This window comes from Parasteatoda tepidariorum, chromosome 3 (assembly GCF_043381705.1).
Source record: "Parasteatoda tepidariorum isolate YZ-2023 chromosome 3, CAS_Ptep_4.0, whole genome shotgun sequence".
Classification (NCBI taxonomy): Eukaryota; Metazoa; Arthropoda; class Arachnida; order Araneae; family Theridiidae; genus Parasteatoda; species Parasteatoda tepidariorum.
Genome location: NC_092206.1, coordinates 35,396,480 through 35,418,896, shown reverse-complemented (window position 1 = coordinate 35,418,896; position 22,417 = coordinate 35,396,480). Strand labels below are relative to the sequence as shown.

The 22,417-nt window shown below is 28.8% G+C and overlaps 1 long non-coding RNA gene across 3 annotated transcripts in view; it reads left to right on the top strand.

Annotated features, from left to right (window-relative positions):
- The window catches only part of LOC107452535 (uncharacterized), a 163,057-nt gene that overhangs the window by 1,784 nt on the left and 138,856 nt on the right, over positions 1 to 22,417 (top strand). The gene's annotated exons all lie outside the window — the stretch shown is intronic.

Sequence of the window (22,417 nt, the reverse complement as noted above, 5' to 3'; positions counted from 1 at the left end):
TAACAGCTCACACTTGACATTAAAATTAAAAGAAAAATAAATAAAATAAAACAAAGAAAATTAGAGAAAAAGATTAGATGTTGCCAAATGTAAATCATTATATTTATATAGATTTTTTAAAAAAAATAATAGTATCACGAGAATTAAAAACTGTAACAAAAATAAACAAAATAAACATAAATAAACAAAATTATTTCTCATCTATTGTTTCTTATTGTTTGACTCATTTTTAATTCCTGAGGTTTAATCCATTTTTTTCAAACACAGGCAATCGTTCATTTTGTTGCGCTCATTTCGTTACATTTGTTAACAATCGTTAGCTTCGTTTTTTAACAATTTGTTAACGATTGTTCGACAATCGTTTATTTTGTTACATTTTGTTAACAATCGTTAATTTCGCTTCTTAACAATTCGTTGACGATCGTTCGACAATCATTCATTTCGCTGCATTTTGTTAACATTTCAACAAAATGTTCGTTCTTACAAAAAGTTATTACTTAATATTTTCTATACAAAATAAATTTTCTTTCTGAAAAATTTAAATTTTTTGGTAAAAAACAAACAAAATAAATTTAATGAGAGAACATTGATGAGCAAAAATAATGGTGAGAGGAGCCTCCTAATGATAAGAAAAAAGGTTGAAATAGATTAATGATAAATGCTACGTATAAATAACTAGGAAAATCGAGTAAGATTCTAATTGTGCATTTATAAGTCTATAAAAAACAGTAGAAAATTGCATTATCTTCTTAAGGCTCTTCCAAAAGCTTTCGAGGTCAAGACTTGTGATCGTAGCATGATGGTTCATTTCTTTAGTAAACATTAACTTGATGGCCCCGAAACGCCATAGTGATCTCTCTTCTTTATTTCGAAGTTTTTCACCGACAGACATAGTTTAATGAACTGTTTAAATAACTGACAAAAATAACTCAATATTGAAATTTGATGTAGAGCAACTAATTCTATTATTTTGTACCTTCAAACACTTACTATTAAACAGCCAATAAAGAGTTGAGACAGAAAGTGCTTAAGTTGATTAATTTGAACTACTGTACATAAGTTGTTTACTATTTTTTTAAAAAATATAACCGAAATCAGTCGCATCGATGTAGTTAAATTTTGTGATTTTTGTTTTAAATTTGGAATTAATTTTAATTAGCAAAATACATGCCAACTTCACAAATAATTTTTGTCCTTATCGCAATGCATTCACCAAAAAAACATATATACATATTTTAAAGTATAAATTTTATGTTTAAAATTCCTGGTTTTATAGTAGAACTGTTAATACAGATTAATCAATTAAACTACTTCCATAAAATACTGTGTTTTAAAAGATTAAATTCTCTAATTGTTAACTTTGTTGATTTTTAGCTGTAATTGTTAATTGTTAGTTTGTTTTAATTGGAGTTACCATTAAAATCGTATTTAAAAAAAGGAGTTAAGGATTAATAAAAAGACTAGTTAATGATTGTATAATTTTATTAAGTTATTCAGAGAAAATGCTTAAAAGTTTCGGAAGCTCTGATAAATGTTAAGCGATGTATTTTGTAAGAGCACCAAGTTCCTGCCCTTTCTATTAAAAAAATTGTTTTCAGTTTCTGAAAATTAGGAGAGTGATTAAAGTTTGCTTTAGAGAAAAAGTAAGATAAAAATAAGACTGGATTATACCATCAGCAAAAGTTCATTATAAAAATTGAACATAAAAAGTTTGTTTCCTCTTTTTCTCTTTAAAAGGAACTCGGATATTCTGATATTGAGTTTTGATTCAACTGATGAGTAAGACGAAATATTAATGATTAATTAAGCTGAGCTCTAATTAAAAAAAGCCAGTTAAGTTTAGCAACATTAAATCAGTTAAAACTTTTGAAGATATTTTAGTTTAGCTTGGCTTAATGTCTAGTGCACAATATAAAAGAGTAATTACATTAAATAACTTTTGATCTAATGATCGGATCTTCACGTAGTGGAATTCAATCTTGAAAATTCAATGGGTGAACTCAAATATGCTAATTAATCAGTGCAGACGATATTTCAAGTGACAAAATCGGATACAAAACGTACTTTCCTTTAATAAACATACCTTATTTTCAACAGATTCGGATGCATGACCCCCAAAATATAGGGGGGTAGCCGCAATTTGAATGGTATCCGTTAATGTCCAGAACACATCTCCAGAACTTTTTAAGCGAGTTGAAATTTTTTTTTTAACGAAATTATAAAATTTATTTATCCAAAGATAATTCCATACGAAATATATTTTTTAGTTAATGTTCATTGCTTTTTATTATTTTATTTAATAATAGTCGAAAATTCATTGAATTGTAAGGTATGAAATTTTTTGGCATTTTTTTTTAAAGAATGTAATTTCAGAAAACATTATCACAATTTGAGCAAATTCAGTTGAATAGTTCGTGAAAAATCAACTTTGAAATAAATCCTATTTTTCTGGTAATTCAGTTTCTCCGGAACTATTACCGATTTCTCTCAAATTTAGTATTCTGTTGTGTAAAAATACATTTTTAGAGAGATGCGCAAAAAAATTTTATACCTTAGAATGCAAAATATTTTCGACTATTATTAAATAAAATAATAAATATTTACTAAAAGTTATATTTTGTGGGAAATTCTTTTTGGATATACAAATTTTCCAATTGTGTCCAAAAACTTTTCAATTCGCTTAAAAAGTTTTCGAGATAAAGTGAAATGCATAAAAAATAAAATTACCATTAAGAGGGAGGTCTAAATTTTTGACGGCTCTCCTGACCAAATTATTAGGTTCATCTTACCCCGATTGCGGCTATTCCTTATATTTTGGTTGTCAGAAATCCAAATTCGTCGACAAAAAAGTATGCTATTAAAAAAAAAAAAACGTTTTTGTGTCTGATTTTGGTACTTTAAATATCGTCTTGAACCAATTAACATATTTGTGGTCACCCTCTCGAACCATTAAGAGTGAGTCCCAATACATGAAAATCCGATCACTGGATCAAAAGTTATTCATGATAATTAATTATTCATATTCCTCTAATGATGTCTATTCATTCCCCTAATTGATTATATCGAGTTAATTTGGATTTTAATATCTATGCTACAATTAATTATTATCCCGATTAAAGTCGGGTACTGCAAAATAGTCAGTAAGTAGTTAGTTTTTCGGAGTACGAATACATCCTGCTTTGTTTGGCAGTTTTCCAAGTTTTGTAAGACAGCTTTCGCATTGGATGGCAGATTTTTTTAAAATTGTAAATTTCAAATTTTTGTCCAATATTACGTTTGTAACTGTGATCATAGATTCTTAATAAAGAAAGATAATTCAGCTTCATGATTCGTGAAGTGTAGCGGGTACTAAAAAAAAAGGAATATTTTGAAGCAACTGCTCTTACATTTCGAATGGTTTGTAATATTTTTAAAGTAGCTGAGCATCCAACTGGTCAACGGCGTTGAAAAAGTTGAAACCGTTATAATATATCTTATTCTTAATTTTCTTTAAATATTGGAATAAAAAAGATGAATTTTAGCAGTTTTCTTCCTTTAAAAAATTGGTATTGGAAGGGATCAAAAAATTTATGTCAAACACCTACTTCTTTATTTTAGTTTGTTCTTTCTGTGATATTAATTGAGGGTACCTATGTGAAATTTTTATAAAAAAAGTCTTCTAGTTTCTTGATTCGTTATACGTGAGAAAGTTTTCTAAGAGAATTAGCTGGAGCTGGTAAAAATGAGAAAGAATTAGTAATTTCGAGGATGCCGTTTTTGATTAGAAAGATACATCAATTTTGATGCAGCTCTTTTTGATTAAAAAGATAAAGCACTTTTTTCCCAGTACGCGTATTAGAAGTTTTATTCATCATAGTCACACACGCATAACTTCAATTTTCTTCTGATTTGATACACACTTTTGTAGACATCCAAGATATAAAAACGTGATTTTTCTTACGTATTGCAAATAGTTACAAGAGTCATTATTGTGTTTAAAAGTAATAAGAGTTTCAGTTAAGAAACGGGAACACAATACTGTTTCACAGTCATTATACATGACTATAAATATGTGTTATAGAAAATTCTATGTATCTCTAAATTACAAAATTGTTGGTTATCACTTTTTACCCTCGAGATATTACTAATGTAGTTTTACTTACCCGTAAATTGTTCGATTTTTTAAAAATTATTTTTGGTTAAATAAAAGATTGAGTAGGGCTTTCATAAATGTATATATTTTTCATTGACGTAAATAAAAAAAAATGACTTTCGTTTGGAACTTATGTTTAATTTTTACTGTTTTGCACAATGATAATCTGATTTTAAGGTTCGAGAGTTTTCTGAATCTAATCTAAAAAACATTCTGAATTTAAAAAAAAAACATTACGTTTTGTTCTTGCACATTCTAACATTTTATATTGTTGTTCCTCTCAAATCCCAGATCATCTCTAGTAAATCCCAAAATAAGATAGGGCATTTAAAAATTCCATGTGCATTGAAATTTAAATATTTAAGTATATGGGTGAGGGCCTGTTTTGCATCAAAGACACACATTGAAAAATTTTCGTTTTTGATGAAAGGTATTGCTGCGGCCACACACTAAAAAAGCGTGGGAAACTTTTTAGAATATTGAGCCGTTGAAACAATCATTTCCCTGTTACTTTTTAACAGAGGAGGCTTCTTCACCTAATTTTATTGTAACAAGAAAAGGAAATATTTCATTGAGAGACAAATATTTCAGTTACTTAGGATCACATGGTCAATTTTATTAACTATAAGAGTTGGTAATTATAAATTTTCGTTTAAATATGCAAAGAGAACAGATAGAACAGATGTACAAAAACACAACGCATACAGTGAACTAGGGGCAAACAGGGTGTCGTTTGGTGAAAGTAAAAATTTACAGTCACTCTGAGAAAAAAGTAAGGTGAAAATTTTCAGAATATGGTAAAATTTATCATGTTTCTGGTTCATTGGGAACATCAAGACGGTCGACAATTTCTTACTAAAGCGCTTTAGGTAATGATTTTGTTAACATTAACAATAAAATAAAGTTTTTGCATAAATTATAGTTTGCAATAAAATTGGGTAAATTTGGTAAAATTTTGCAATTTTACAATGATACATTAGAGCATGGTATAAAACCACTTTTTCGGTTGAATTTACGTTTTGCAATTTTTGCTAGTTGTGTGTTAGTAAGAAATTTAATTTTGAAAACTAGAATTTCTGGTAAACAGTACAGAACGGAAAAATTACCAAATAAATAGCTAAAAGACTTGGTTTGGTTTTATTAACCGGATATATGGTTTTTCCATCAAAAATATCATTACCATATAGTACTGTAATTTTACCAGATTTCTTTTCTTTGTGCACTATCCATTTTGGGAAACCTACTGGGTGGAATATAAAGTAAAAAGAGATTCGCAGCATGGTTTGTTGTAAACAAAAATTCTTTTCATTTATATTTGAATATGCCTATGTTCGGAGCGTTTTGCAAATCGGTGGAAATATTATTGATCAGTTTAGCAACTAAATAACTGAAGTGCTTGCATAAGATCAAGATATCGACGGTATAAAGGTATCGATGTTTGTTATATTTCGTAACTGTATTCTATGACTTGGGTTTTTATGTATTCAACTTTTTATTCTCGTTTGATTTCCTACATAAATATAGATGGATTACAGAGAAAAATATGACAGATCGAAAGAATGTTTAAAGATTTGAAATGATTAATGTTTATTGTATTATAAATATTTGATGAAATTTTCCTGAATTTGTTTTGAGTACATAGTCTTTTAATATTTGTGAAATAGTCACTTTCCCGAATTGTAAGACCATAATTTATTTGAGAATGAACCAGCAAGTAATAAACCACAGAGACTCAGAGATAATAGAATAAACAAAACATTCGATGGAATATTAATTCTATTCAAGTGAAAAGCAATTCTATTTTTTGAAACTTTTGTCCAGTCAAAATTCAGAAAATTAGCAATTTGTGTTTAATCTACATAATATTAAATGCCAGTACTAGCTGACAATTAGACTTCATAAAGTGAATCCTAAATTGTATCCACCCTCAAACTCATGATTTAGTCTGTCATACTAATTTATTGACAAAGCTCTTCCATTTAAATATCATTATCCCATAGGAGGTAGAAACTGTTATTAAAATATAATACATAAATTAATCTTTTCGGTTTATTTCAAATAATCCGTTGACGTTTCAGAAGTATTAGTGACCCTGGTTTATAATTCCACTTATTTGAATTTCCAACTACACATCATTCCACTTTGAATAATCTGCTGATTTAATCGAAATAATAGATTCCTTTTACACAGGCTGCAGCAATTTATTTTCAAGCCTTGCTACAACGAGATACGATAAGTCAAATTTAAATCCCACTCTTTATGGCTTCTGCAACGTGCTTAGATCCGAGCCTGCTTTAATACATGAATATTTCATATCCTTCGCTTTGGTGAGCCATAAAAGAGACCAAATATAATCACTCTCGGAATACTCTTACAAGAAACTGTACTTTAAAATTCATTTTAGAGAAGAATTCTGAAAGTTTGCCTTTGATATTTGTTTACTTTTGGTATTTATTTTTGCATTGAAATACGTGCCTTGTCGTGGTTAAGGTCGTGATATTTTGCCGTGATAAAGAGTTAGCATATTTTTGATTATTCCTTTCTCCTTGTCGTAATTAATAGTTAAACTTATCCTGCAATATTTCTCGAATGAGGCTACATCAATTGCGGTTCAAAGTAAAACTCTTATTTGAATAAGTTATCTTTGTTCTAATTAAATAAACACTGGCGCGTTGTTATCTTGGAGAAAGGGACAAATGCAAGTCACACGTGTATTGATTTTTCTTTATTTTTATTGTGCATATGAATTGTTCACTTTCCAAACTTGTTGAGCAATGTCTAGACTTTTAACTAAATGGGAAAATAATTTCAGTTAAAATTATTTTTCTTTAATGAAATTACTTTTTGCAACATAAATGTTCGTAATCAATAATACATATATTTCACGTACATATACAACATATTAAATAAGTAATCTTAAGAAAAAGATGTAATATATTATTTGATTAAAAACTTCCTGCTCTCCAAAAATATATAAATAGGAAATAACAGTTTCAAGAAGTAGGAAATTCATGCTTCAGGAGCTCAAAAACACGAGCCCATTTTCAAGACTTTTCAGACGTGAAAAAACAAAAGTAATTCGAAATATAAAATGTAAAGTTGCCAACAGAAAATAGAAAATAATGGTGAGAAAAATAAAATCAGAAAAATCTTGGTATTCGAGATAGAGTTGTCATTTTTTGTTAACAACTTACAGGTTCTTATTTCAAAATTTAGACATTTCAACTACATGATTGCACGAAATATAAAATTGGCAGTTTTTTTCCAAAGCTTGTCTTGATCAAACAGACATATTTCAGTGAATAATGCAGTAAAATAAGTACTAAAGAAGTAAATTAACAGAAACGATAGATGAATGCAGCAAGAAAACAAACGTTTAGTTTGTTAAATCCAATAGACAGTTTGCATTTCAGAATAAATGTGTGGTATTAAGGAAAATTTATTGACATCCTTATGAATATGTGATACTAGTGCTCCGATTGCAAAGATTGAATAAAATAATCGAATAAAATAATAGTGATCGGATAAAATAACAAACGATGGGTGAATATTACAAAGGGATTTGCAATTAGTTTCAAAAATAGAACAGACGATTCGAATTTCTGTAGTAATGTGTGAAATTAAAGTAAATTTATGTCGTCTTAATGCAAGTACACATATTTTAGTGAATAATGCAATGGACTAAGTATTGAGGAAATATATTTTATTTTATGACCGTCTTTGAACAGCCGACCCAATGTTTGGATTTACGACTACTAATATTCAACTACGTAGCTTGTAATTTTGAACCCAATCCGGAAGACAAGGGCACCTGGATCAAGTATTGGGAGAAATTTGCCTTCGTGGTGAACGTTTTGATGGAACCAACCCGCATTTGCGTTACATGGAGAGGAAAACCACGAGAACTTCCCACGGTTGGACTGACGGCAAGGGGACTCTAACCCATGATCCGTCTACCACTGAGGATATTTCACGTCAGCACTGTGATCGGTGCAAGCCGGATGCGGAATTCGTATCGACCAGTCATTGGCAGGATTTGAACCCGGTTCACCTCATTGGAAGGTGAACGCTCTATCCCCAGAGCCATCGCTGCTCGAAGAAGTGTATTAGCATAAACGATTGGCGAATATTACACAGAAACGTTTAAAATAGATCTCAACGCTAAAAACGGTGACAACTAGATTACGTCAAAGTGGTGTTCCATGGATAGCCAAAGATAGTTCCTGGTGTAGTGATATGACACAAATGTTCTTTAAACTATTTGATGTAAAGTAGCCGTCACAATTTTTGTTATTCAAGATCACTGAAATTTATAATCACTGTAAGCATTGACGGAGATAAGAGTCGGTAAATCTATTTTTACGATACAATATAAAATAGAAATTATTAACTTAGGATGCATATATACAACATTTCTCAAGGTAAAATTAGTTTAATTAAACATACACAGCGCAGAGAAAATTTTAAATTGAATTCTAACTTGACTTAACAAAATCAAAGTGAATAGAAGTTAAATATTGTAAAATTATTTAATGCTATCGCCAGATTTATGGAAATCTTATGGGAACATAAATATCTTTATTGTACAATTAAAAGCATTCATTCTTTTTATAATAGTTGATATGAGTGGTGGGTCAAATCAATCCATTAAGAAGATTGGAATTACTTGGAAAATATTCAACCACAATTAATATTTTCGATCAATCAATAAAGAGATTTTAAACTTACTTGGTATTAAATTGACAATGATCAGTAGTTTATAAACTCGATCAGACAAGAACTTTGAAATCTCGGAAAATAATTGACCATGACGTTGGAACTTGCTCCCCAGTAAGTATACGACTTTCAATATCCAAGTTTAGATAGACTTCGATGTTCGGCATTAGAAATATAATATAACCAGATTTTTTTCAAAATTAAAATCATTATATATCACTAACTGGAGGAACTTGGAAAATGATGCCATTTTTTCCTTGAGTTTTAATATATAATTGAATGAAAAAAAATCAGATTTCTTATGAGATTAATTCAATAATTTTACTTAAGGCATTCATCTTACTTCTGCAATTATATTTTAATGTTTATGAAGAGAGGTATGAGCATAGCCTAACAAAATATTTATGAGAAAAATTATTGTTGTAAGGTTTTCGTATTAAGAAGTAAAAAGTTGGTCATTCCGGATAATCACGTATTTTTAATACAAATTCAGTTTGGTACTTTTGAATTACTCGAAATCAACGTAATCCAACTTTTTAAATTTTTTTTATTTAATGTTATTTAATTTATTTTATTTTGTTTTCTTTTATGTGATTAAAAATAAATAAATAAAAAAAACATTAAAATTTTTAATTGGCGAAGGTGTGCATTTTTTAGTGACTTGTCGTTTGTGCCTGGATAACACAAATTATCTTTTGTTTTAAAAATAGAGGCTTATATTCTGCCAATTTTGTCTAAAAAAGAAAGTATAAATAATAAAAAACTATAATAGTTTTAAAAAATTTATATTTATGAATCTTGTAACAAAGGATTTGTTAAAAATTGTGATTTGATTGGGCATCTCTGTTCCAAATTTCATTTAAACAATTTCAATCATATTGATTTTACCGACCCTGGAAATAAAATCCAATGACAAAATTATGTAAAAATAAAGTTAAAATAAAAGACAGACGCATTTCGTTTATCAGATTATTGCCATTATCTTATATAAAAAAATGAACGTTAACGTTGCTTTTATGCTGTGGTGACTTACAATTTAAGGCAAGAAATATTTTTCCAACAATAAATTTATCACCTAAAAGTTTGTCACGCAACAAAAAGTCAGTAAAAGAATCTGAGAAATAAAATCAAAACACTTCGTGATATCAAGGTTGTTTTCCTTTCAAAAATCGAGCTTGAATTTATATAGTTGTGTTATTTACTCATAATTTGTTTAAATAATCCATTAACTTTATAATTTAGTAACGTATTAACTGTGCGTGCGTTTTCAACGCCTTGAAGCGATAAAACTTAGATATTTCAACAACAAGATTCAACAGGATTGTGTGAAATATAAAATTGGCAATTTTTTTCCAAAGTTTGTTTTGATAGACATATTTTAATGAATAATGCAATAGAATATGTAATAAAGAGGTGAATGAGCAGAAACGATACATGAATGCTGCAAAGAAACAAACGGTTAGTTTGTTGAATAAAATAGACAGTTTGCATTTCTGGAGAGATGTGTGATATTAAGGAAAATTGCCTCCGACCTTATTTATATGTAATACTAGTGGTCATATTTCAGTGAACAATGTGATCAAATAATTTTAAGGATTAAATATTTCAGTGAATAATGCAATAGAATAAGCATTGATTAAGTACATTATCATAAACGATTTGTGTATATTACACAGAAACGTTTAGGTTTTTAAAATAGATCAGACGGTTTGCATTTCGGAAGTAATGTGCGACATTAAAAACATAACTGTTTCAATAATTAAATTGAATGACATCCTAAATTTGACTACTTTCTCAGATGGACGCTATGAACTTAGAGGGTTTGAAGGAAAATTTTTGCAATTGTTGCTTGATTTCTTGGGTGTAAATGCGAAATTTAAACATCACCATGATTTTGATGAGTACAAAAAACCTTTAGAAATTGTGAATGCCGGAGCAGCAGATATAGTCATATCCGAAGTTATGACATATGAGTCATTTGTTCAAGGTAGTTTCAGCAGCCCTTACTGCTTCACTTATTTCACATTTGTGATAAGAAAGTCTGTCCCCATATCGACAGAGTTTGCATTCATTTATCCTTTTACTTTTGAAACATGGTTGGGATTACTCATTGTTTTTACATTACTTCCTCTAGTGGGAATGAAATTATTCAGAAATAAGCAATCATACACAGACCTATGTTTTCAGATGTTTGGTACAGTCTTAAAGCAGACATTAGTACTACCTCTTCAATCTTCAAAAAGCAGATTATTTTTTCTCTTTTGGCTGTTCTTCACCATGGTAGTTTCATTTAGTTATTCAGCAGTATTTTTCTCCTTTATGGTAAATCCCTTAAAAAATCCTCCAGTACGGAATTATGAGGAACTCTCTGATGCTGTGGTTGCTGGCACACGCAAGTCTTATATGATTAATTCTCAAACTACCATAAACGTACTAAAACTTAATAGCAATGAAAAAGTGAGAAATTTAATAAAAGAAATGGAAGATAAAAATTATTTTTTCAGATATGGACACAAGTTTGATTTTCGTGAAGTTTTAGTGGAAGGAGATGCATTTAATTTTGTAGAGATGTACTTAAGGTTAAAGTTTGGTGCAAATCCAAATCTATTCATATCTGATGACGACATTTCACCTCTTATGCTAGCCTATTATTTTCGCAAACATTTCTGCTTAGAAGAAAGAATAAATACTTTCATTTCCAGAGCGTTGAGTGCAGGATTATACCAGAAAGGATTTAGAGAGGTTCAGATGAAAAAACCTATTCTTGAAATGGAAGACTCAGATTTTACTTCAAATAATGTGAATCCAATACTTTTTCATGATATTTCAGGTGTTCTCATTTTATTACTTTTTGGTTATATCTTATCTTTCTTCGTGTTGATATTTGAAATATGTCTGCACAAATATTCAAAGGCATTCTAAGTATGATCTCATTTTATCTTCGGAAAGATATCTGTTTAAGGAAAGAATGCATTTTACGTGCTTAGAATGTAACATTATGCAAAAATTGTTTTAGATGATATCAAATTAAATCAAGTGTATTTCTATAATGAAAATGAAAGAGAGAAAAGGCTACTATGTTACCATAAGTAGCCTGAATCTAATACGATTTCATAGTCTATCTCAATTAATCGTTTTCTGCATACAATCTATGTTTCTTCATGTTTGTACTAGAAATTATTGTGTACAAAAATAGAAAGCAGTGAAAATGTTAGATTGTGTGAAACGTAATAATGAAAAGTTTGTAGTGTAGATTTGCGAAGTTTCACTTTATAAATTTTTTATCATGATATATTTTCAAAAACACTTTCTTTTCAAAAATTGAAATGTGATTGGACCATGGTTAAATGATTAATGTTGAAAAAAATTCGAAAAATCAAACTGCAAACGACATTTTGGACTGGAACTTTCTTATAGCGTAATCTTAAGAAAGCTTATCATAATTTGCTTGGATTTCGATATTTTGAAACTTTTATTTCGTAGTTTTAAACTTTATGGCTTACTCTAGGTAGGTATAAACTAGGTACGTTTCATGGTAACTTGCTATTGAGAGCAACTTACGAGGACAATACGCCGCAGGAAAAACTTTTCATCACAAATTTTGCTTTATTTCCATTGTTGTGTTAAAGTTTAAAGAAAAGTAACAGACATATCTCTAATAAGCCATGAAGTTTCAAATGCTGAAATAACAAATTCAAAATATTAATAAATTAATGAAGTAGAACTTTCCCACAATGTAATTCTAAGTAATCCTCTCATAATTTATTTAATTTTCAATATTTTGAAATTTTGCTTCGCAGTTTGAATTTTCATGGCTTACTCTCTAGGTACGTCTAAATTCACTATTTCTAAACTTAAGATTTCAAACTACTTATGTAGGTTAAAGAGAATTTCGTCTATAATATGTATTTTAGAAAATTTTCAAACAAACTTGAATGGAGAGTTCTTTTTGTAGTTCTTTACTGCCTAAGTCAGCGCGAAAAAAAATAGCAATACACATAAGATAAGAAAGATTTACAAATGCATAAAATAATATTAGTATTGAAATTTTTTTTGAATGACTGCGATATAGCAACTAAACAAATTTTTATCATGCAAAACATAAACATAATAAATTGCTCCAATGGTTTCTTTTTCAAAAAATTAGTTTCAGTATAAAACATTACTATCTAAGAAGTAAAAAATTATTATAGCCTAATATATAATAAAATATTTATAGCCTAATATATTATAAAATATTTATAGCCTAATACTAATTATAACGTAATTACAAAAACTACATAAAGCAACACATTTCAAGACATTATTAAAGTCACCAATTAATTAGCTGCAGCTAAAACTTGTCAGAAAAATATTAAGCAAAGGATACATCCAAAAACGAACATTAAATTTATATTTTTAACTAGAGATAAAAAGAAATGGGAAAACGGTAAATATAACATCCTTTTTCTTTGATAATCTTGAAAGATTAAGTATATTTCGTTTTCATACATCTTGTTGAATTAAAATACAACATATGAAACAGTAATATTCTAACATAAAGGTAGAGTATGTATTCTCTCCAGGTAAGAACATATTACTATTTAGACAGAATTATGGAATAAAATTTAATCTTCTTTTTTATTTAATACACTGCGAGTCTCTTTAAAAAATATAGCTTTAACTAAATATCTATGTTATAAAATTATAGTATTGATATACATAACATATAAATAGGCACTCTATTAAAATACTTAAAACTATATCAAAACATAAATAAAGCTTCAAGTGGCCAGGATTGAATTTCTGATTTTATTTTATTAGAACAGTAAAAATAGGATTCTAATTATTTTCAGTGTCATTTATGAACGAATTCATTTTTTATGAATATTTAAAACTCTTATCTGTATTTGAATGTAAGTCATCCAAAAATTGTGTTTTTTTTATAAATATATGTTAAATATAGTTTCTCGTGTTAAACTAGTTTATGAGTAACAATTTAGAAATAAATGATGACCATTTTAACGCTTAATATATATGTATGGAGCATAAACACTGATATATTTCCAAAATGTACATATATGTTATATGTCAAATGTGTATAATGTTATATTTTTCAAAAGAAAAAAAATTAAAATTTATAACATTTAAAAATAAAATTATAGTTTAAAACTGTTTAAATTTGTTTTAAAATTCAAGTTAAAGAAAAATGATATAAAAGTTCTTTTTATTTTGCTCAATAAGTCAATTATGAAATATTCAACTATGAAAAACTATAAAACATAAAACATTTTTTGATATTCTTATTTGTAGGCATCATACATAAATTCCATTAATTGTGTATTTAAATACCTTTTTAAACTTCTTTTTCAATGAATTTCTTTATATTAAAATTCCTCTTTTTTCATATTTGATTCATTAGATTGTAAGGATAAGTGTACGATAAAGACAATACTTTTTCAGAGCTTTAAGCATAAATTTTTCTTTTAAGAAGAATTTAACATTATTTACTTTTTTTGATAAGAGTGTAATTATTATACAATCTTTAAATTCAGGTAATTATGGAATGAAGTTAAAACTCGCTTTCTTGTGAGGGATAAGGCTGATTTCTTCTTATGGTTCGTTGCTTTGGACAATCTTCAGTGTCATGCGTATTGTAAATATTGCAAATATCACAAAAAACTTGAGAGCTAGACCATGTAGGTATACCACTAAAAAGGAAAGAATATTAAAATTATTAATTGCTTATATATAGTAACTTTCAAAAGCCTAAATTAGGAGTTCAAATGCTTAGTGTTTTTAAATTATGCTGAAATTAAATTTAAATGAAATTTATTTTTTACGAGAATTTTTAAAACAGAATGTAAATGAAAACTGAAAAATAATTAAGACTTTAAAAAGAAAATTTTAAAATTAAATATTCTGTTGCTATAATCTCCTCCATTCTTAATATAATCACAGCAAAAGCTTATTTAAGTATAAATGGAAAGAATTTGATTTACAATGGTGATGGTTTTAAGGACTTATTTTAATCATTTTTTACTTTTATATATACATAAAAAAAGGATCTCTTTTTCTACACTGAGCAAAAAATAATGAAATTTTTAATTTAACGTTTAAAAGTTTAAAATAACAGATGCTTTAAGTAACGGAACCTGTTATTAAAGTAAAAAATACTTGTGGTGCTAAATAAATTTTGCAAACAGGTGATTTATATGAATAAATGCTAATTCGAAACAAAACCCTGCCGATTTTGTTGTTCAATTCTGAAGATTTATGTATAGTAATTAATAAGCCACATTTCATAATAACGTGAAATAGTTACTCATTATAAGGCAAGATTATTTTATAGAGGTCGAATTTTAGCTTTTACAGATATAGGCTTGAATGGTTCTCGGAAGCTACGGCTGTTAGCAACTTATTAGAATAAAAAAAAAGGCAAAATCAAGGTAAGAAAGATGAATGTGGACGCTTGTGCCTCGAAAAGATGTCATCTGCACAAATTAAAAATGAAATGCAGTTACCATGCAGCAGTCGCATGGTTAGAAATTATTTAAGTAAAATCCGAATATTCAATTTAAAAATATTGAAGGAAAACTTCCACTTACTAAATTACACAAAGATGCTCATTTAACATTTACAAAGGAGCATCTTAAGAAAAGTAATGTGGTGTTTTCTGATAAAAAGAAGTTTAATTTGGATGAGTCAGATGGCAGTCGATTTTTGGTACAACTTACGGTCTGAACCACATTTATTTTGCAAACGTCAATTTGGTGGTGGGTCCGTCATGGTTTGGGCAGCACTTGCATAACTCCAATTATATTTATGCAAACTAAAATGAATTCAGTTATGTATCAGGATATATTGGGAGATATTTTATTGCCTGTTGCTCCTCTTATAACATAGGGTGACTGGATCTTCTAACAGGGCAATGCAACAGTTCATACTTCATAATTAACTAAATTCTTGATTAAGGCATATAAGGTTTAATCTCTTAAGTGGCCAGCCCATTGCCCAGATCTGAATTCGCTATAAACCTTTAGGGTATTTTAGTAAGAGACATTTACAGATTTGACTGAAAATTCAAGAGCAAGTCTGATTTGATTGATACAATCAAAATGAATTGGATCAATGTTGATGCCAGCATTTTACGAACTCTACCTGGTTTCATGAAAGTGATATTGATAAATGTAATCGAAAACAAAAGGTCTCACATTGATTACTGATGTAATAATTGTACCGACTTTACTTTTCTCCAACCTGTCTTATGTTGAAATTTTATTATAACAAATAAAGTAATGCGCAATGTATTTTGTTATTAATTTCATTTGTTTTTTATTTTATTATGTCATAATCTTCTGTTTCTGCACCCACAGCCTAAGGTAAAGAACATTTGAATGGGAACAGAAGGCATTGGTTCTCTATAGGCTGTCACGCCACTGAGTTTAGTTTAGACAATAATTTAAAGAAGCGCATCATTTGAGCATTTTGTAAATTTATAGTAGAAAAAAAGGACTTGAAACTGCTGTATCACCAAACATTGAAATTTTGAGCAGAGACATTCTGCTCAATAACTCATATAACTCATTCTTCAGTTATTTGGTCGTTGTTCCAAGTTTAATTTGCAAGCAATGTTGAAATGCATCTAGTACAGAAACTTTGGATTCATGAAAATAAAAAATACTCATTTTTTCCTGCCATATTTCATACTAAAAATATTATTCCAACTTAATTTACATTTTTTTCCTTTTAACTGTCACGTTTTGATTAAAAAATCATAGATCTTCTTATACTGAAATTGTACTGTAACAGTAACCGTGAGAGGTCTATTGTTACAAATCATTAGAATCTTGGGCGTATATAATATACCTTTATATAGACTCTATGTATACGTATATTGTACCTTTAACACGATTCTCGATTGCCTTACAAAAACACGCGTTCTCGGAAGAAAGCTGGTTCCGAATCTAAAACCTCCCCGCCTGACTTTATTCTACTGTTCAGGAGTATGGGAGTGTATTACAGCCATTTCATATTCCATATAATTCTGCAATATTTGATGGTAAAAAATTTCTACCGTGCTTCCATATGCACTATGTTATTTGTAATTCTGAGTTCCAAAAATTTTAAACATTACGATTTTTATCTGTTGTAAATTTAAGACTCTCATTTGTCAAGACCGATAGAATCCACATGCTATCTCTGGAACTGTGCCACACTGTAAGAAATTCCGGTAAAAAGTATTGTCATTCTGAGTGCAGAATCGGTAAAATCGTAAAATTTTTGTCGTAAAACTTTGTACGTTTTATTACAATAATACTTATTTATATACTATGATTCAGGGATTTTAGTGTAAACATTACTCTGCAAAACTACGAATATTAGATTTTTTGTTCTGTAAGTTTTTACCTTAAATATTGATTTTACGGCAAAATCTGCTGTCACCCTGAATACCGTTTTTTTACTGTGATTTGATTCAGAATATTTTACAGTGCAGATGTTGCCATGTGTAAATAATTTTATCGAGGGCCTTAGATAGTTACTATACTATAACAAAAGTAAAATTTCATTTCAATTAATTAAGTAGTTTCATAGTTTTCAGATAGGGAAATATTTTTGTCCATTTTTTTATAATACCTTAATAAAAATTTAATTTTAAAAATTTAAGTGTTTCTTTATTAATCCTTTTTCTGGGAAATCTAAACTAATGCTTTAATTAGATAAAATATTAGTTCAACGATCGTAATTGTTCTGTGAATATGAGATTTATTCAAATGATGGAATTAGAAAACAGATGAAATATTATAAATCCTGCATTAAATGAGAGCACAATTGATTATAGATATGCAAATCAGAAGAAAAGTTCAGTTGCTAAAAAGTAATTGTTTTCAAAATGCATGGAAATGAAACGAGTTTGTTTTAAACTGAATTGATTTTAAACTCGTCATACCCTCTTCAAAAGTAAATTTATGCTTCAGTAACTTTACTTCATAAATATTGCATTAAATTATGAGTATTGTTTTAGAAATAACTAGCTTTTAAGTAAGAAAGAACATTATATTTGAGAAAACTGGAATAAGAGCTTTATATCAATACTTTTGGAGAAAAAAAAATTTCATTTATTGATTTTTTGTTGTAGAATTGATTTCTTTTCTATTTCTGTAAATATATATATATGTTAGACTAAATATATATATATGTTATGTATAACTATGTATAACTGTATATATATATATATGTTATGAATAACTATATGTTAGAATGCGTAAAAATTTCTATTCTATTTTTGCAATCGTTTTTTTGAGAAACCATTCAATTTGTTAACAATAAAAATGCAATAAAACTTGAACATAACATCGAGCAAAATGAAAAAATACTATAATTTAATAACGTTTGATCTAATAATGGGATTTTCACTTACTAAAAAGCAAACATAATTCTTGAAGAGTTTGTTCTTAAATATATTAATTGGTGCAGGCAATATTTTAAGATAAAAACGTACGTTCGTTGCAAAAATATACTCTTTTCGACAATTTTGATTTTCTTTCATTTTCAAAGTAAAAACGAAAATAGGGTTCCTAGAGTATCACGAAAAGAATGAATGAAATCTTTGCTCCCTTTAAGTTCCCTTTAATTTTTTGAAATATCTCGGAAACTAATTAAACGAATCATATGAATTTCAAATATGATTGTAAAACTAGATTTTTTAAGTAAAATGTCTTGCAAACTATAATTTTTAGAAATTATTTTTTACTGTATAATTTTTAGCATTTGAAAAGTATTTGGAGTGTAAGTTATACATATTTTCCTTTCATTTTGTACTACGTAAATTAAAGTAATAATTAAGGAATTCGAACACAATCAACTGAATAGTTTCCTGAGTTATAAAATTTCGTATCAGTCTTGCTTTTTAGATATTAAAAACTATTCTTCTGATTCAATTGAAATTTTGGATGCTACTATTTAAAACTACGCAGCTTAAATTTATATAAGTATTTTTATGTCTAAAAGTTTTCCGGCGGCTATTTTACCTTCATCATAAAAAAAAAATAAAAAATTCTTTTTTGGAAAATATCCGAAATTTAATTATTTAACTGCTAAAAATTAAGTATTAAAAATAATCTTTACATAAACAAAATTTACAACTAAAAATATTTTTAATTTTCATTCCAGAGATATATAAAAATATGCAGAAATTGGAATAAATATTAAAGTAACAGAACTTTTGATCGTTCTTCTACTTCAAATATTTCGGCTACCCTCAATATTTTTAGGGCCAAAAATCCAAGTTCATCAAAAGGAAGGCATGTTTATTAAGCGAAAGTAATCTTTTTTGTCTGATTCAGTAACTTCACTGTAGAATATCGGTTGCACAAGTACTAATTAATTTAAAGATGGCATATCAAAATGTAAAGAATGAGTGTTAATGACGATCTTCAAAAGTTATTAAAAATGTTTTTTCATACAGTATAATTCAAATGATATGGTTACAATTATGCAATTTTGCAAGCGGGTCCTTATAACAAATGGCAGCGTTTTTAAAATCTTGAGAAATTGCAATTAATTTAAATGTTTTTCTATATATTTTTAAAGGTCTTTGAATAACTTGTATATTTTTAAAAACTATGCCTGAAAATCCATAAAAGCCACTTAAATGTATTTCAATTTCTCCCATCCTTAATCCTACAAATATAGCGATGAGAAAATATAAATAACTCTATGGAGCCTATATATAATTGTGATAGTAATATATTGATAAGCCAAACTTTTTCACTGAAACTGTTTCTTAGTCTTGTTTTCAGTTAAATACTTTAGAAGTTCATGGAAGATTCAAATCATAATAGCAAAACACATAGAATCTTTTTATTTCTCACTTGTAGACTGCGATGTTTTTCACCCAAAATAAAACATTTCGTGTGAATTGTGATGATTTTTTCTCCAAAATACTCACTTGAAAATGTAGCGTATCATTACATGACCCAAAGTTTTCTAATTTAAGTTTAAGTCTTATAATTCCCTACAAAATATTTTACATACAAGTGCCAATCTCTTGCTAATACGTAAATTTATTTTGAATGAGTTGAAAGAATACGTTGGTATAACATCTCATCTATTTTATATAACTTCAGAAGGCAGAACACTCTAGGTTAGAATATATTTGACTTAAAATAAAAGTGATAACTCGAATTTATATCTTTCTCTTCACACACATGTTTATGAGTTGTAGTATGATTCCTGAATAATTCATAAGCTATCCTCAGATAGTTATAGAAGAGACAAATCGCATAATTTCTCGTGCTTTCACGATAAAAGTTAGAACTTATTTTTGAGGTATCTTTTGAGCACCTTTTACTTTAGCACCACACTGTGACATTCATTTCCATAATAAGATTCACAGGACTATGCTTTAACTATTTTCTATGGTACATAGAGGCGATATTTACATTATGCGACATTTTAAGGTTCTGTTTTGTAATTCATAGTGCATAGTTCGTAAATGAATGTATTTATGCACAATGAGCTTTAAACACGAGTAACTTAGAATGACTTGTGCAGAATACTTAACTTTTAACACTCTCAGTTTTAAAATCTAACTCAAATATCACTATTTATTACATTTATATTAAAATGATAGAAAAGTTTACCCTATTTTAACATCAGATTAATACGTGAATTTAAAATTATAATTTCATATTTATGTTACAAACAAACGCATTGCGGCTACTTAGCTGGCTTTAATTGTTATTGGAATATGTAAAGCATAATACTCAATTAAAAAAAGGTAAGTTTAAAGCTCTTTATCATTATATAAAGAATCATGGTAGTAAGTACCAAAAAGAAGCATAGATTATTCAGATGATTTCAGCTTAATATCGAATTCAAGGAAATTAAAAAAATGTATACTTTATGTATATTACTTCCACGCATAACACACGAACTAAGCACGTGCAATTGTGCTTCGTTTAGAAACTTACGTTTATGCTTATACTGTCTAAAAAAAACAATAGAGCAAATTGTGATAGATTAAGCAGGCATATGTGGAAGATGGACACGCACTCCATTTTGGCAAACTACAACAGAATAGTGGTTGAAAATGCAAAGACAAATCCCCCATTTGTATACTAATAAATGAAAGTAGGAAGAAATATCACTAAATAGCTCCACATGAGCCGCGATGGTTCAGGGGTTAGAGCATTCGTCTTCCAATGAGATGAAATGAGGTCGACACGAATTCCGCATCCAGCTCTCACCGACTACAGTGCTGTTGTAAAATATCTTCCGTGGTAGACGGATCACGAGTTAGAGTCCCCTTGCTGTTAGGCTAACCGTGGGAGGATCACGTGGTCTTCTCTACATGTAACGCAAATAAGGATTGGTTCTGTGGCATTGCGGTCTGAAATGCAAAGTCCGAACTACGAATCTCTGACGTTGGACTACGTCGCTTGCAGCCGATAATTGACGTAAACCTCATACCTGAATGGAGATATGCGTGAAGAGCGAAATCAGCAAAACGCGCACAGTATGTTTCGGATATAACTTGGCCGCATCCCCACAGCTTGCTCTCTCTCCCCGTCGGTTCTAGCTAGCAGTCCGGCATGTTCTCGCCGGTTACCTTTTCGCAGTTTTTTTCTAATCTGCTTCAATGTTAAAGTGGTTAAGTTTTATATATGTTAGAATGTTAAATTTACAAGTTTCCTAAATGTTAATAAAGATAGTTATTTATTTAAACTTAGTGTTATTTATGAAGAAACCTATAACCCGTTCTCGGAAACATTTTCATGAGGAATGCTTTCCTAGAGTTAGATTTCTTTTTAGAGTTGAAGTGGGGACTCTAACAAAGATACCAAACAACCCACAGTTCCATCAAAAAGTCCTCCACGAAGGCATATTTCTCCCAATACTTGCTCCTAGAGTTCCCTTGTCTTCTGGATCGGGTTCAAAATTACAAGGCTCGCACGAAAACGTTTTACTTGCATGAGCGTGAAGAAAAATAGAGGTTTCAAACTATCAGTAATCCTTGCTGTATTTAAAATTGAAAATATTGGATCTGTGTCAGTCTTAGTTTTAGTTTTACAGAAATCAAAGATATAAGTAACTCAACAAAGGTTGAAGAAAATGGACTGGTTAAGAGTAGGGTTGACTTGTTTCTATTTTTGTCCTATTTTTTTTTTAAGCCGAGGGTTAGGCAAGAGGATAATCTTGACATAAAAAAGTGTACTCGTACTCTGGTCTCTAATTTGGTAATAGAGTTTTAATTTGGCCATATTTACCACGAAGATGACAATGGACTATCGCCAAACTGTTTTCCCGCCGACTTTACAAGACTTTGTAGCAATATAAAAAGTGTATTTTAGAAAAATAGGAAATTAACGCTTAATCTAAGTTGATAAGTTCCAATATGACTACCATAGTCTTAGAAAATGTTGCAAATGCATAATTTCAGATAAGAACATAATGCACTACTTATTATGTATGGCAGAGAGCATCATTGTCACTGTTACTAGGAAATTAACTTAGAAAACAATTTAATTCTGTTACCAATTTTTTTTGAATGTATTAGAGAGAAAATTAGAGTTTTTTGGCTGTTTA